Source organism: Squalius cephalus (genome assembly GCF_949319135.1).
Source record: "Squalius cephalus genome assembly, chromosome: 3".
Lineage (NCBI taxonomy): Eukaryota > Metazoa > Chordata > Actinopteri > Cypriniformes > Leuciscidae > Squalius > Squalius cephalus.
Window position 1 is genome coordinate 21,218,716 of NC_137124.1, and position 13,452 is coordinate 21,232,167.

A 13,452-nucleotide genomic window follows, 5' to 3' on the forward strand; every position below is an offset into this window, starting at 1 on the left:
ACCCCAGTCATGAATACATGGTTACATCTTTGATTTTTTGGATCCATAAACCGTTTTTATGTTAAATTTTAATCTCGAAGCCATAGTCATTAGTGATTTGTTTTTTCCATTCATAATATGTGATCATTGACCACAAAACCAGTCACATGGGTCAATTTTTTTAAGTTGAGATTTATGTATCATCTGAAAGCTGGATAAATAAGCTTTCCATTGATGTATGGTTTGTTAGGATAGGACAATATTTGGCCGAGGTAAAACTATTTGAAAATCTGGAATCTGAGGATGCAAAAAAATCGAAACATTGAGAAAATCTCCTTTTAAAGCTGTCCATTTATGTTCGCGATTGTGCTGTATTCATTCACAAAAATAAATGTTTTATATATTTACGGTAGAAAATTTACTAAATATCTTCATGGAACATGATCTTTACTTAATATCTTAATGATTTTTGGCATAAAAGAAAAATGGATAATTTTGACTCATACAATGTATTGTTGGCTATTGCCACAAATATACCAGTGCTACTTATGACTGGTTTTGTGATCCAGGGTCACATATACTGTTAACAGTATGTGGTATGCACATGTATGTTTCACTTACAAAGGGTAATTTTTTAGTCTTTGCCCTCTGCTCTGTCTGAATTTTGCAGTAGATTTGCAGAGTTGTGTGATGCTAAGGCATTATCAGAGCGAGCACTATCAGGAGGGAGCTGGAGGGCTTCTGATTGCCTGTCATGTAGTGCTCTATAGACAGTGTGAATGTCTGAGCTGAGCATGCACAGATCCAGCCTGGTAGTCAGTGAAATGGGAATGGGATGTAAAGTGTATGCATTGGGTTTCGCTCTGTTTAGCCAGCCGTTCTGCTCATGCATAATTGCAGCAAGGATTGGGCACGCTGGCTGAATTTTTCATGCCTCTAGTTCTGTGGGATCGGCTGGCTCCGGAGGGAGCATTAACGGAGAATGTACAAGTTTACAGATTGCAAAATGGGTGGGATGTTGTTAAATCCATACCCTGACACAAAATCACACACGTAAGACAAATGCATACACACACGGACAATTGCTCTCAGCTATTCATGCAATGGCAGCCACAGCTCTGTACATTAAAGGGATAGCTCACCCAAAAATAATCATTTTATCATCATTTACTCAGACTCGTGTAGTTCCAAGTTTGTCATTGTACTGTTTTGTTGTTGTTTTTCATTAAGAATAATAATGAACCCACCATTCAAGCAGTTGCCACCCCCAAATTGCTGCTAATTTGAAAGCAAAGTTAAAATGCGCACGGCCGCACAGGCATTCATTAGCGATTTAAAAGCGAGGTGGAAAAGAGGGAAAAAGTCTGCCCCCCTCCCCCAGTGATATCAGTATCACCAGTGTTGTCGTGCGTCGATTAACCAGTGGGAAAATTTCCTTACTGGAAAAGAGCAGAATGAACAATTTACTATACATCTCATTTTACTTCCAGAAAAGAAAAAGTCTTGGGTTGGGATGACGTTTTTTAGTTACTTGAACTATCCCTTTAAAGGTGAAGTATGTAAGATGTTTTTAATGTAAAAATACATTCTCTTATTCCAGTTTATTGTTCATTGACTTCTGCCATTCATGGGTTTATCTCCCCCAATTGTGTAAACATTGAGCCTCCCAGGCGCCATCAAAACACTGAGAGTGGTCCGCTCAGATCAGTCAATCTCTTTCCAGCTCAACCAATAGTGAGAGTTTGGGGCGTGGCTACTGTAGTAGGCGGAGCCAGAGGGTATTTATCCATGTGAGAGCTTGGTTGATGGGTTACATGGAAAAAGAAATCCAGCTTCCGCTACAGAAGTGCAAGCCAAAACTCACTGGACGCTTTAAAAACCATATACTGTAGCATCATAATGCATACGTTCAGAAAAACAAATGTACCAGTTTATAACGTTTTCTTTGATGTCTAGTGTAGACAGCCTCATGTTAAAAAATGTGTTCGGTGCAGATAAGTTGGATGGGTTTATTATAAGACGGACGCTCACGTTCGCTCTAAATGGAGTTTAACCTAATCAGTTGTGGACTCATTATACATAGCAACACAGATAACAGTATTCCTAATATGTTGGACCTTTTATTGAAAGTGGCATATTTGAAGTGTTTAGACATGCCTTGACAAGAGTTTTTGATGTTCGAGTTGTGGGAGGCAGAACGCGTGAAAGGGGCGTTTGCAAGTTTTTAAAAAATATGCTTTATTTTTGTAATTCTGCTAGATGCCAGTAGTGTCACAGAAACGACACACTGTGCTTAACCTTTAACCAACCTTTGCACATCAATTTTTCACCATATTATCAGTACTGCTAGCACTGCTATGATTCAGAATAAACACGCTTGTCTGCTCATTGTATCACTGAAGTGTTTACAAAGTGTTGGAGCAACATAAATGTGATGTATTATTATTTCAAACCATTTGAGATTTGGCAAAAAAGTCTTGAGGTGAAAATATAGCAGTGTTTCTCCTGTTTTGAAGTGCCATGTTTTGCCGGTTTCCCAACTTTTACTAAGCCTGGTGATTGTACCCGTTATTTTTTAGTTTTTTGAACAACTTTTTGTATTATGTGTATTATAATGTCATATTTCTCCTCATCTCTGGACTATCGCTCTGGGGAGATCCATCTCATCTCATTAGATGTTTGTCTTTCTCTCTCGCTGTCTGTCTCTCACTCTATCAGTCTCTTTTTCTCTCTTTCTCTGTACAAGCCCCTTTTTGTGTCTCTCTGCCTCAGATGTAGTACACAACTCTAGATCAAAGAATGAGATGATTTACAGCGTGAGATGTCCCTCTGTGGGATTCAGGTAAACACACCATTATATGGCCCAGATGAAGTACTGTAATTTAGCGGTAGACTACAGATTTCATCAGTATGAGGGAATGGACACTTCAGTAGTTTGTTTATCTCCACATATTATTTTCTGATACACCCTGCACACATGCATGGAATCCTTTGGGAATTGTTCTTAAATTCCATTTTTTACTTCAAAACGCCTGGGTGTTTAACTAAATTGCATTTGCTCTTTTATGCTCCTGAACACTTTCCACACATACTGTATGCTGTTTTGCAGTCCAGGAAATGTAAAAGTGGCATGATTGACAGGTTTTGTAAGGGGTTCAAGACTGGCTGACATCCTGAGGAATCCCTCCCAGCTGTAGTCTTTTACAGCAATGAAAGCAAAGAAGAGTACAGGCCTGACAATAGTGCCATCCGGAGTGTTTTCTCTTGAAGGACTGTCATTGAACTTGCCCCTGTAGGATCTCAAGGGATCACCGATCAGCTACTGAATTCCACAGTCTTTCCTTGCGGGGCAAGTGTCTCCATTCACATGGGCCAGCGATGATGATTGAGTTATCAATAGGACTCTGTCCATTCAGTCCCATAACAACTGGGTAGTGTGCCACAGTTGAACGCTGTCAAGTTAGAGAAAGATTGATGAGGCTCTCCTTGCGGAGGGGGGAATAAATCAGCTTTTAAAGGTGTTTGACAGAGGGAGGGAGAACCTGAGTAGCCACATTAATTTATTGCAGAAATGAAAACGGCACAGTATCCACATTGACTGAGGTTTAATAAGCACTCTCGTCTTTGAGGCAGTATGGCGTGGCAGGACAACAGCTAGTCAGAAAAGATGACCTTGATAGAAAAACAGGATGAATGAAAATGAAAGGACATTGATTGACATCATCCTCATGTATGCAGCCCTGCGAGACTCTTTTGATATTGACAAGTCTGCTCTCTGAGAGAGTATTTATAATATAGTGGCATTAAACCACTCTTCTGAAAAGTAAACAGCTAAATTGACATAAATAGCAATGAAAACAGCAAAGCAGCTGTTTAATGGATCTATGACTTTGCACAGATGTGTGACAAAAATGATCGCCATAAAGCTGTGGTTAAAGTGAACGTGGGTCCCATTTCATGAATTATTAAAGCTTGTTTGTGTCCTTTTTGTCTGAATTGATTTAGATTGATTTTGTGTGTTTGGAGGGTAAGAATGACGCACTAGTGGGACTGAAGGCATGTAGAGAGGCCCAGCTCTGCTCCTCATCTATTATTAGTTTTCATTAGGGGTGAAAATATGTGCTTTTTTCTCCCTTAAATGTCTTGTGAATTGTGAAATTTGGTCACAATTAGATTTGAATAGATTCCTTTGGTACAGTTCATTTTCCAAGGTATGCTGAACACACCAAAGTAATGTATAGGGGCAATTTACATCATTTTGATGTGTCTATGCCAGAAATATGTGTATTCAATGTGTTTAAAACTGGGAAGAAAATACTATTATAGTCATTGTTGTCTGCATTTTTAGTTGTCAGATTGGTGTATCACAGTACTTTCATTTTACCATTTATCCATTTTACACCTAGTTTTTATAGTAAATGTCAGTTAGGTACGTTTGTTTTGTTGTTGTTGTCATTTCTAGGGATGCATGCATATCAGTATCATGATGGATATTGGCCTATATTAGAGATTTATTTTATTAATATTGGACATATTTTGGTCAAAATTGCCAGTCTGGGAATAGAAGCATGAAAACGCAAATATGCTTTAGAGAATTCAAAACATGAATTTCATCCTAATTGCGGTAAGTTATAAATCTAATCTCACTCTGGTGCAGTGCAGTATAGACTAGTATATTAAAATCAACCATGGACAATCATGTAAGCCCAGTAACAGTATATATAATATGAAGTCAGTGTGTTACGTTTTGGTTGAAGCAGTGGAGGAAGCAGGATCCAAGTGCAGTAGTCTTTTATTAAATAAACTCAAAACTTCACATAGGCCTATGCAAATACAAACTCAGGACTGAGACTCAGGAACAGAACAACCACCATGGTGCAACAATAAGAACTGACCGAGACTGAACTAAACACAGGGCTTAAATACAGACAGACAAGCTAAACAAGATAACAAGGGGGCGTGGCTAATAAGAAACACCTGGGGAGACTAATCAACATAACGGGGAACTGCTAAACATGGGACAAGACAGGGGAACGTGATATCGAATGCATGTATATTCTATACTTACTGCTTGGAGGAACATGCATGTTGTAAAATGACTTTTTATTGATTTTTTTCCCCCATGTTCCTCTCTGCTTTTGCATTCATTAACCTTTCCACTGACAGATTCCAGCCGTATACATGCATCTCTCTGAGTACCATGTGATTAATCTGACGCCTATGGGCCGCTCTGAGACTGCAATGATATTACATTCAGAACGGACTCAATCGCTTTCAACTCCTCATGAACCTGATATTTACCCTGCACCACTCATATGCTGTACTCCTAAACATTCCTTTACTATTTCCCAGAAACTTTCTCAAGGGCATGTGTGGAGTTTTAGCTGCCTCCCTCCTGATGGTCCAGTTGTCTAAGGTTGAAAATTGTTTGCTTTTTCTGCCTGTTAATCTGGGTTGCTGTCTTTTGTTTGGAGAATATTACCTGACAGTGTGAGATTTGGAAATTTCATAACCTCTTTGATATTTCAGTCTTATATTGTTTCAAATGTTTTGAGAACTGAACCTGAGGTTCTGAATTAATATTTTATGGTGTTTGGGGTTGTTGTAAGGATGAGTCTTATGGAGCGCTGCCAGAGAGTGTGTGTTTTGTTTGTGTATGTCCCAGGAGTGGTGTGTTTCCTGGTAGAGTGAGTTTTCCGAGCTGCACTTTTTCTGGCTTCCCCTCACTCTTTCTGTCTGTTATTGAATTGCTTCAAGTTCAGGATTGTGTCATCCTGCGGGAGGTGAATGAGTGACTCAGAGTATCCCATTATTGCCTGTGTACGAAGGTAGTTTTCACATTTTTGTAGGCAGCACAAGCACAACCCTCAAAATGTATGCTTTTTTTTTTTTTTTTTTTTTTTTGCATTACCAAATAATTATTTAATGCTTACCCAGGCTGCATTTATTTGATCAAAAAAACTGTAAAAATTAATATTGTGAAAATAATTTTAATTTAAAATAACTGTTTTAATATATTTTAAAATGTACCGGTCATTTATTCTTGTGATGGCAAAACTGAATTTTCTGCAGCAGTTTTCAGTGTCACATGATCCTTCAGAAATCATTCTAATATGCTGATTTTCTTCTCAAGAAACATTTCTTATTAATAACAATGTTGAAAACTCTTGTTCTGCTTAATATTTTAGTGAAAACCATGATACATTTGTTTCAGGATTCTTTGATGAATGGAAAGTTCAAAAGAATAAATCTTTGGTAACATTATAAATTACTGTCAATTTTGATAAATTGAATGTGTCTGTTGAATAAAATAATACATTTCTTTAAAAAAAATATATTATGTGTATTAGTTTAAGCAAAGTATATATTATTTAAATAACCTGAACAGCTAATTAATAAAAAACATGTTTAAAATGGATTACAAAACTTCTGAATGTTACTATATTGATATAGATGTGTTGTTTTAGTATTTTTTTTTTTTTTACTCAGATCTACAAAACGCCTGTCAAGGGACTGGTGAGGCTCTTGCAGCCTCTTGCAACTTGCAACTACAGGAAAAAGTATATTTAATCCAAAAAATGTAGTTGCTGACAGTACTTAAAGGGATAGTTCACCCAAAAATGCAAATTTGCTGTCGATTTACTCACCCTCAGAACATCCAAGATGCAGGTGTCTTTTTTTTCTTCAGTAGAACAGTAAAGAAGATTTTTAGCTGAAACTGTTGTCCTTGGTGACTCATTTAATGCAAGTCAGTGGCTACCTACTGTCACTTTGGAGTCAAAAAACATATTTACAGGCGAAACATCATGACGATACATTGAGGTCTTGTGAAGCGAAACGATTGGTCTGTGCAAGAAACTGAACATTATTTATAACATTATTGCCTGTAATCCACAGCCTCGGCAAACAGTCCTGAGTGTTCTCATGGCAATCTGAGCGTGAACTTCCTGTCGCATAATGACGTATGCGCGGGAGCAAACTCAAACGTGAGCTGACGCTGTGTTTATTTACAGCAGAGAGGGAGGACGCCTGTGTTTTGTTAATCAAAGTGGTACTTGCTTGTGATTATCCTGGATGCCGCAACCTATAAAAAAAAGTAATATTATGTTCGCTTGCGCGATCTCAATCAGGAAGATTGACTTTTCACAATTTCCCAACGTTTGAGCTCCTCTGCATACGTCATTATGCGACAAGAAGCTTGCGCTCCAGATTGCCGCGATCAATGGTTTCAGCTAAAAAATCATATTTTCTGAAAAAAAAACAACAAACACCCACATCTTGGATGGCCTGGGGGTAAATTAACAGAAATTGTCCATTTTGGGTGAACTATCCCTTTAAGTTTGCACTCAAAGAGATAAAAACAAAGTGAACATTGATAATGTGGTGTTTGGTTGTTCTGATGATTGATGGTGGTACATAATGATAACGCCAAGCCTTTCTTTCTACCCAGCACTTCAGATTCACTGTTTTACATTGTGTGTCTCTATTAGCTTTGTTAGTACTGTTCTGCGGTCTATTCAGTGATGTTTTATCACAGTTTTGGACTGGAATCCCGTTTGATGGAAAGCAGTGCTGGAATCTACAGAACTCCCATGTTTCCTGTTCTTTATTTATTCCTCTTTACCAAGAATGAAGTGCCTCTCTCTTTCCACCCGATTAACACAAGTGCAACACCTGAATGTGAGAGTGTCAAGATAAACAATTTAGTCGTTTCTCTTTTTCTGCATCAGTGGGAGCATTTGAATATCACTGTGTGCCCAGTCCCGATTTGTCCTCGTCTCCAAGGCAACCCTGCGGCAGGAAGTCAAGAGCATTCATAATGTAGAGTCCAGCTGGAGGCAAGAGCTTACGGGGCTTTAGCATCTCTTCGCCTCTCTGTCGGTCAAGCTGGCTGATGGGATTCAAAAGCGGCTGAAAATGCCTCAAAATTGTGATCTTGAGATAAATGCTCAGAGCATCGTCTATCGCGGTAGCGTGTGAAGCTTTGTCAGGGTTGGTTTAGCACAGAAGCACCTCAGGGGGCTTTTGAGAAGCAGTGACCAGTAGAAGGACAGGGGATAACATGGAGAGGTAAGGAGGGTGTGATTACCAGGCCAAATGGAGGATCTGACCTAAGTCTCCATTAATGCTGCTGTTAGAATGATGACAATTTGTTGAGATTCCCTTATCGCACTAAGGCAGCAGTGTGAACATACAAACATTTACCATGGCTTTCTGTTGTAATTCATGTATTTTGGCAAGAAATTATGCTTTAAAAAATACCATATTTTTATTTAAAGAAACTAAAGATTAAAGATAAACATGCTTATCATCCAAAATATTTAAGAATTTGGTGATTTCTTTTTTTTTTTTTTTTTTTTTTTTTTGCTTATTCCTATAATTTCTATAAATCAAAACATGGTATTTTTTGAATCATTCAAAATTTGATGAATTGATTTTTATTTTATTTAAGTTTTAATTGTATCACATTTTTTAAACATTTTCCTCTTTTTTGCATTTTATTTATGTTTTTGTTTGTTCTGAAGCCGACTAAATTATATTTAATATTTAGAAATAAGGAGCCATAATTGGTTGCTATGTATATAATTGCAATGATACATTTTCATATTTGGAACTTTTATTCAATATCTATATTGTATTTGGGGCTCCAGATGCTCGTCATTGACTTAAAACTGAGTTACTGCAACTTAAGCAAAACTTAAGCATCTGTTCCTTTTTTTTATTCATCGCCTATATGGGGGGATTTGTTTAAATTGTAGTATCTGTAATAGCAACATTTGAATTATTTACTCGTACAAACCCTATTCACTTCTTTTTTTGTGTGTGCATTTTTTCGCATTGTGGTCATTGTCATCTCTTAATAGATAAAGTACGGCGGATGAGGCGTTATGTTTTTCCTGAACAATTTAAGACATCTGACTCGCAGTGGGGTCAAAATTTTGATCATTTAACAGTCAATTACCCCGGATCTTCCCACTCTGTATGCGTAAAATGCACATCGCTGGCATTATGCTCTTCTTACAGCTCAGTCTTTCCCTGTCTTTTACAGCCGGCAGCTGTCTTCCTGTCTCAATAACGTGTGGTTTCCGGGAGCCCTGACACTGGCCTTAAATGCCTATTTTAATCAGCTAATTACTAGTAAAATGAGGTAATTAGCAGTTTGAGCCAGCAGTCCAGATGCCAGTCACAGAGGCTTCTCTTTCCCCCAGCTGCCATGGCTGCAGGAAGACCCTCGGTCATGCGGGGGAGGAGTTTAAGTGGAAGATTGGCAGGTGAATAGTGCTGGGTGTTTCCTGTTGGAATTAAAGTGAAATTTGTGTTTTATTGTTCTCATTAGATTTATTGTGTCATAACTCCAGGACTGTTGGCTAGCTGTGCGAGTGGGTAGTGCATTAGACCTGTCTCAGTATGGCAGCACAGTAGGGTGGCCTTGTTCTGCAGTCAAGCAGAGTGTCAGTAAGCTAAGCTGCATTCATTGGCTCTTGTTTGGTTTAGCTCCCAGAGAAAACCAGAAACATCAGGCCTGGCTTTGGACTCAAGACCACTTGGCTATTAAATAAATCGAATATGCTTATTAAATGCCTGAAAATTGATCCCTTTCAAGAGACGGATGAAATTGCACTAGCATTGATTTAATTATTGTTCTTTGTGTTTTTTTTTCTGAAGGTGGAGGGTTACATCTGGTGTTGTCTTTCAGTGAGAGAACAAAGCCTGGATGGATTTTATTTTTATCAACAAATAACATTGTCACTGAGGCATGTGTGTCTGATTGCCTAGAGAGAAAAGCAGTGATGGCTGTAGTAAACGAGTGTGTCAGCTGTATTTACGGTACAGTGGTGTAACCTCAGTTCTCCTCTCTGGTTCTAGTGTCTCAGGAGAGCCCCACACCAGATGGGACTCACCGCAGTCATGAATCTTCCAACCACAGAATCTTACTTAACATTCATTATGTTCACAATCCGTTTAAATGCTCTACTACAGCAAACACCTGCACGCATAAAGGTGCTAAAATCAGGGGGGTTTTTTATAATTTTTTTTTTACATTTTCCAAATTCTGCCATTTTGCCAATCACACCGTTGGTTCAAAACTCAACACATGTCAGCAAACCCAGATGCACAAAATGATTCACAGGTGTTTTTGAAAAAAATATTTATTTATATATTTATCCATGAAGTCCATTTTATTTGTACATCTCTTTTCACAATAAACATTGTTTCTAAGCAGCTTTACAGAAAATCATGATGTTAATGTTTATAATATCTTAATGCCTTATAGTCGTATTTAGCAGATTACAGCTAGGCTATAGATTTTATGCGGCAGAGAAACAAGCATACAGCCATCTTTAGAATTTTGTGTTAGAAATATAAAAAGCTACCGCAAAACAGACGTTCAATGGCATCGCTGTCAAAGAGTAATAGCTGGAGAAGTGGATGTACTAATTGTAGAGAGTATTGTAATGTTTGAAGCAGATGTCTTAACAAATGCCAGTAGACCAGAAAGATTTTAAAAGTAGCGTTCATTTATAAATCCATAAGATCTTACCTTCATGCTGTGGAAATATAATCCGGAAAACAGAACACAATGATGAGTGCTGCGCTGGAAAGGGGCGGGGCTACATAAGGTATAGTTTACAATTTGCAATGATACAAGCAATCCAGCCGTTGAGATTTGCTATATAGTATGTATCTTTGCAGATGTATGTATCGCTTTACGTGAATATACTGTATCTATGCAGATATAGTTTATATATCTATATATCCAATTTTATACATAGAGCTATGCAATAATATAGTTTACATTTTGCGACGATATATACAATCAAGATTGGCTGTATAGTATGTACTGCTTTAGGTGAAAGTACTATATGTATGCTGGCAAAGTTGGATGTACTATACTGTATATCTAACTTTTAATATGTTGGAGGCGATAACATACATTTTTGTGATATAAACAATCAAGCAGTTGAGATTTGCTAAATACCATATATCGCTTTATGCAGTGGATTGTACTATATATATTTATTTATTTACAGAGCCTAGGACTTTCACTGAGACTGTGATTTCACAGATGGTATTTACGCTTGTGTGCATTTTGGTGGAATGATTTGGTATCCAATTAAGTTTGAACATTCTGTTTGCACTAAATTTACATATATTTTTGTCTAAAGTAGGTTTAAATTGATTGCAGGCTCACAATTTACATGATCTGGTTTGGAAAGAGTAAAGGTCCGTTCACACCTCAAACGTTAACATAAAGATATCTAATAACATTAACAAAATACATTATAAATATATTAGTGTCCACATTAGCGTATGATTAGATCTTTAAAGTTAGATGGATCAGCTGAAAAAAATAAACTTCCTGAAAATGATTCCTATGATATTGTCCATATCAGTCGTGGTGTTGATTTTTCTCACAGAATTAGAAAGATTATTTAAACTATATATTTAGTTATTGAACACAGTGTGAATGGGCCTTAAAGTTTAAATATGTGGACTGAATAAACAGATACACAGTTGGCCGAGTGTCATCTTCTTAGGAGCTCTCATTGTTAGATTTTGGTTTTCTTTTTTTAACTTGTTTTCAAAAACTATTCAGATGGTAATTTCTTGCTCCTGATGTGGTTTGAGTGATTTTGAATGTGTTTTAGATGGCATTTACACTGATCTTTTCTTTTCCATAGTCACACAATCAGTAAAAATGCATCAATACCTTCTTTGGATGCCATTTTCATTTATTTGTCAAGTAGCAGGGTCATAAAACCTATCCTACTCTGTAGACAACTCCAACTTTCCATCTGGATAGTTTTTGAAAATGGACAACTAAAAGCTAACAAACTAAAATGTTAAATGGTGTTTATGCCAATTTTAGTATTCTTTGTCTTATGGAGATTGATCTTCAGCTTGAAGCACCTGGAAAGACACTGTGCCGGATGTGTGCGTGTTCTCCTCAGCTTTCGGCTCCTTACTGAAAAGTGAAAATAAATGTTTGGATATCTAAGGCAGCTTCGAAACCTCAATCACAGCTCGACTGTGACAAAGTTTGACATGCGTGTCACAGCCTCATTCTGGCTCTTTCCTTTTCTTCCTTTTCCCTGTCTCTCTCACGCTCCACCTCAACACGTCACTCCTTTCACTCCTTCACAAACAAACTGGCACAAAGCCCTCTCATCCGCATCTGATTACAATGCACACAGCACCCCGGTAAACGTTTCTGACATGACATGACATGACAAGACAAGTTATTTGTGCCTCTGTTAATGCACACTTGAGTGTTTTTGTGTGCATGTACATATGCCTCTGAATTAACGTAAATGCATCTAGTCAAAGTGTGAATGCATTTGTGGTGTAAACAACACATAACAAAAGAAACGGTGGCTGTACAGATATTTACAACAGGGCTCAGGTGTCTCTCAGGTTGGCTTGTTTGGATTTGTACTGTCAGATGTCTTTATTGTCAAATCTCTCTCTCACTCGCTCCATGTGACAGAAGCTAGCAGACACTCATAACTGTTAACAAAAACAGCAGACTCCTTTTGGATAATTACCCAAACACCCACACACTGTGTTACAGCTCATCCCAAGCCTTCTGGGAATACTGTCTCGTTTATGCTTATTTCATCCGCATCCTGGAATCCCTCTTCAAATTATGATTTTTATAAATGAGAATAACAGATGATGGTTTGCTTATGTTGTTAAAAACTCCACTTATCTGCTTATCTCTTCTTATTTATTCATAGTTGGTTTGTGAATTCTAAATCAGTGTAGGTTTGTTATCCATTCTCTAGGGTAATAATTTGTTTGTGAAGTAGTGAATCTTTATTTGTTAGTGAGAGGAGCTTCATTCATCTTTTTGTTCTTCTAAACGAGAGCAGATAACAGAGGTTTTATATTTATATATTTTACTCTCCTCTCTCTCCTGTCCACCTCGTGTGGAATGATGTGATCTTCATGCAGCAGGTGGCCCTTCCACACTGTGCTTTGACACTTGTCACGAATGGAGTAGCACGCTGACAGCGGGGTGTTTGTAAGTCGTCCACTTGCATGAAGGTTTTTCTGTACCCATGCTGCTACCTGAGTCATGTGCCCCAGAGAGAAAAAAAAAGAAAGAGGTTCAGGACAGGCTTGTGGCATCATTTTTCAATTGCTTCTATTCTATTCTTTGACATGCAGATGTTATTAAATGCTATTACAAAGGAGCTAGTGGCACATGGTCTTGTTCTCACACCTGTATTATTATTAGCTCATTGCAACTCCATCACAGGCTTTGACAGGCCCTGCATCTCAAATGTAAAATTATATCACCAATTATTCACCCTTTTTTCATTGAATACTTTTATTCTATGAGAACGCAATGAATTCATCCTAAGTGACAGTAAAGACCTTTTGCATTGTTACAAAAGAGTTCTATTTCAAATAAATGCTGTTCTTTTGAACTTTCTATTCATCGAAGAATCCTGAAAAAAATATCAC

At 37.6% G+C, this 13,452-nt stretch overlaps 1 protein-coding gene across 3 annotated transcripts in view; it reads left to right on the forward strand.

Annotated features, from left to right (window-relative positions):
- Positions 1-13,452, forward strand: part of fam189a1 (family with sequence similarity 189 member A1) — an 89,388-nt gene that overhangs the window by 45,357 nt on the left and 30,579 nt on the right. The gene's annotated exons all lie outside the window — the stretch shown is intronic.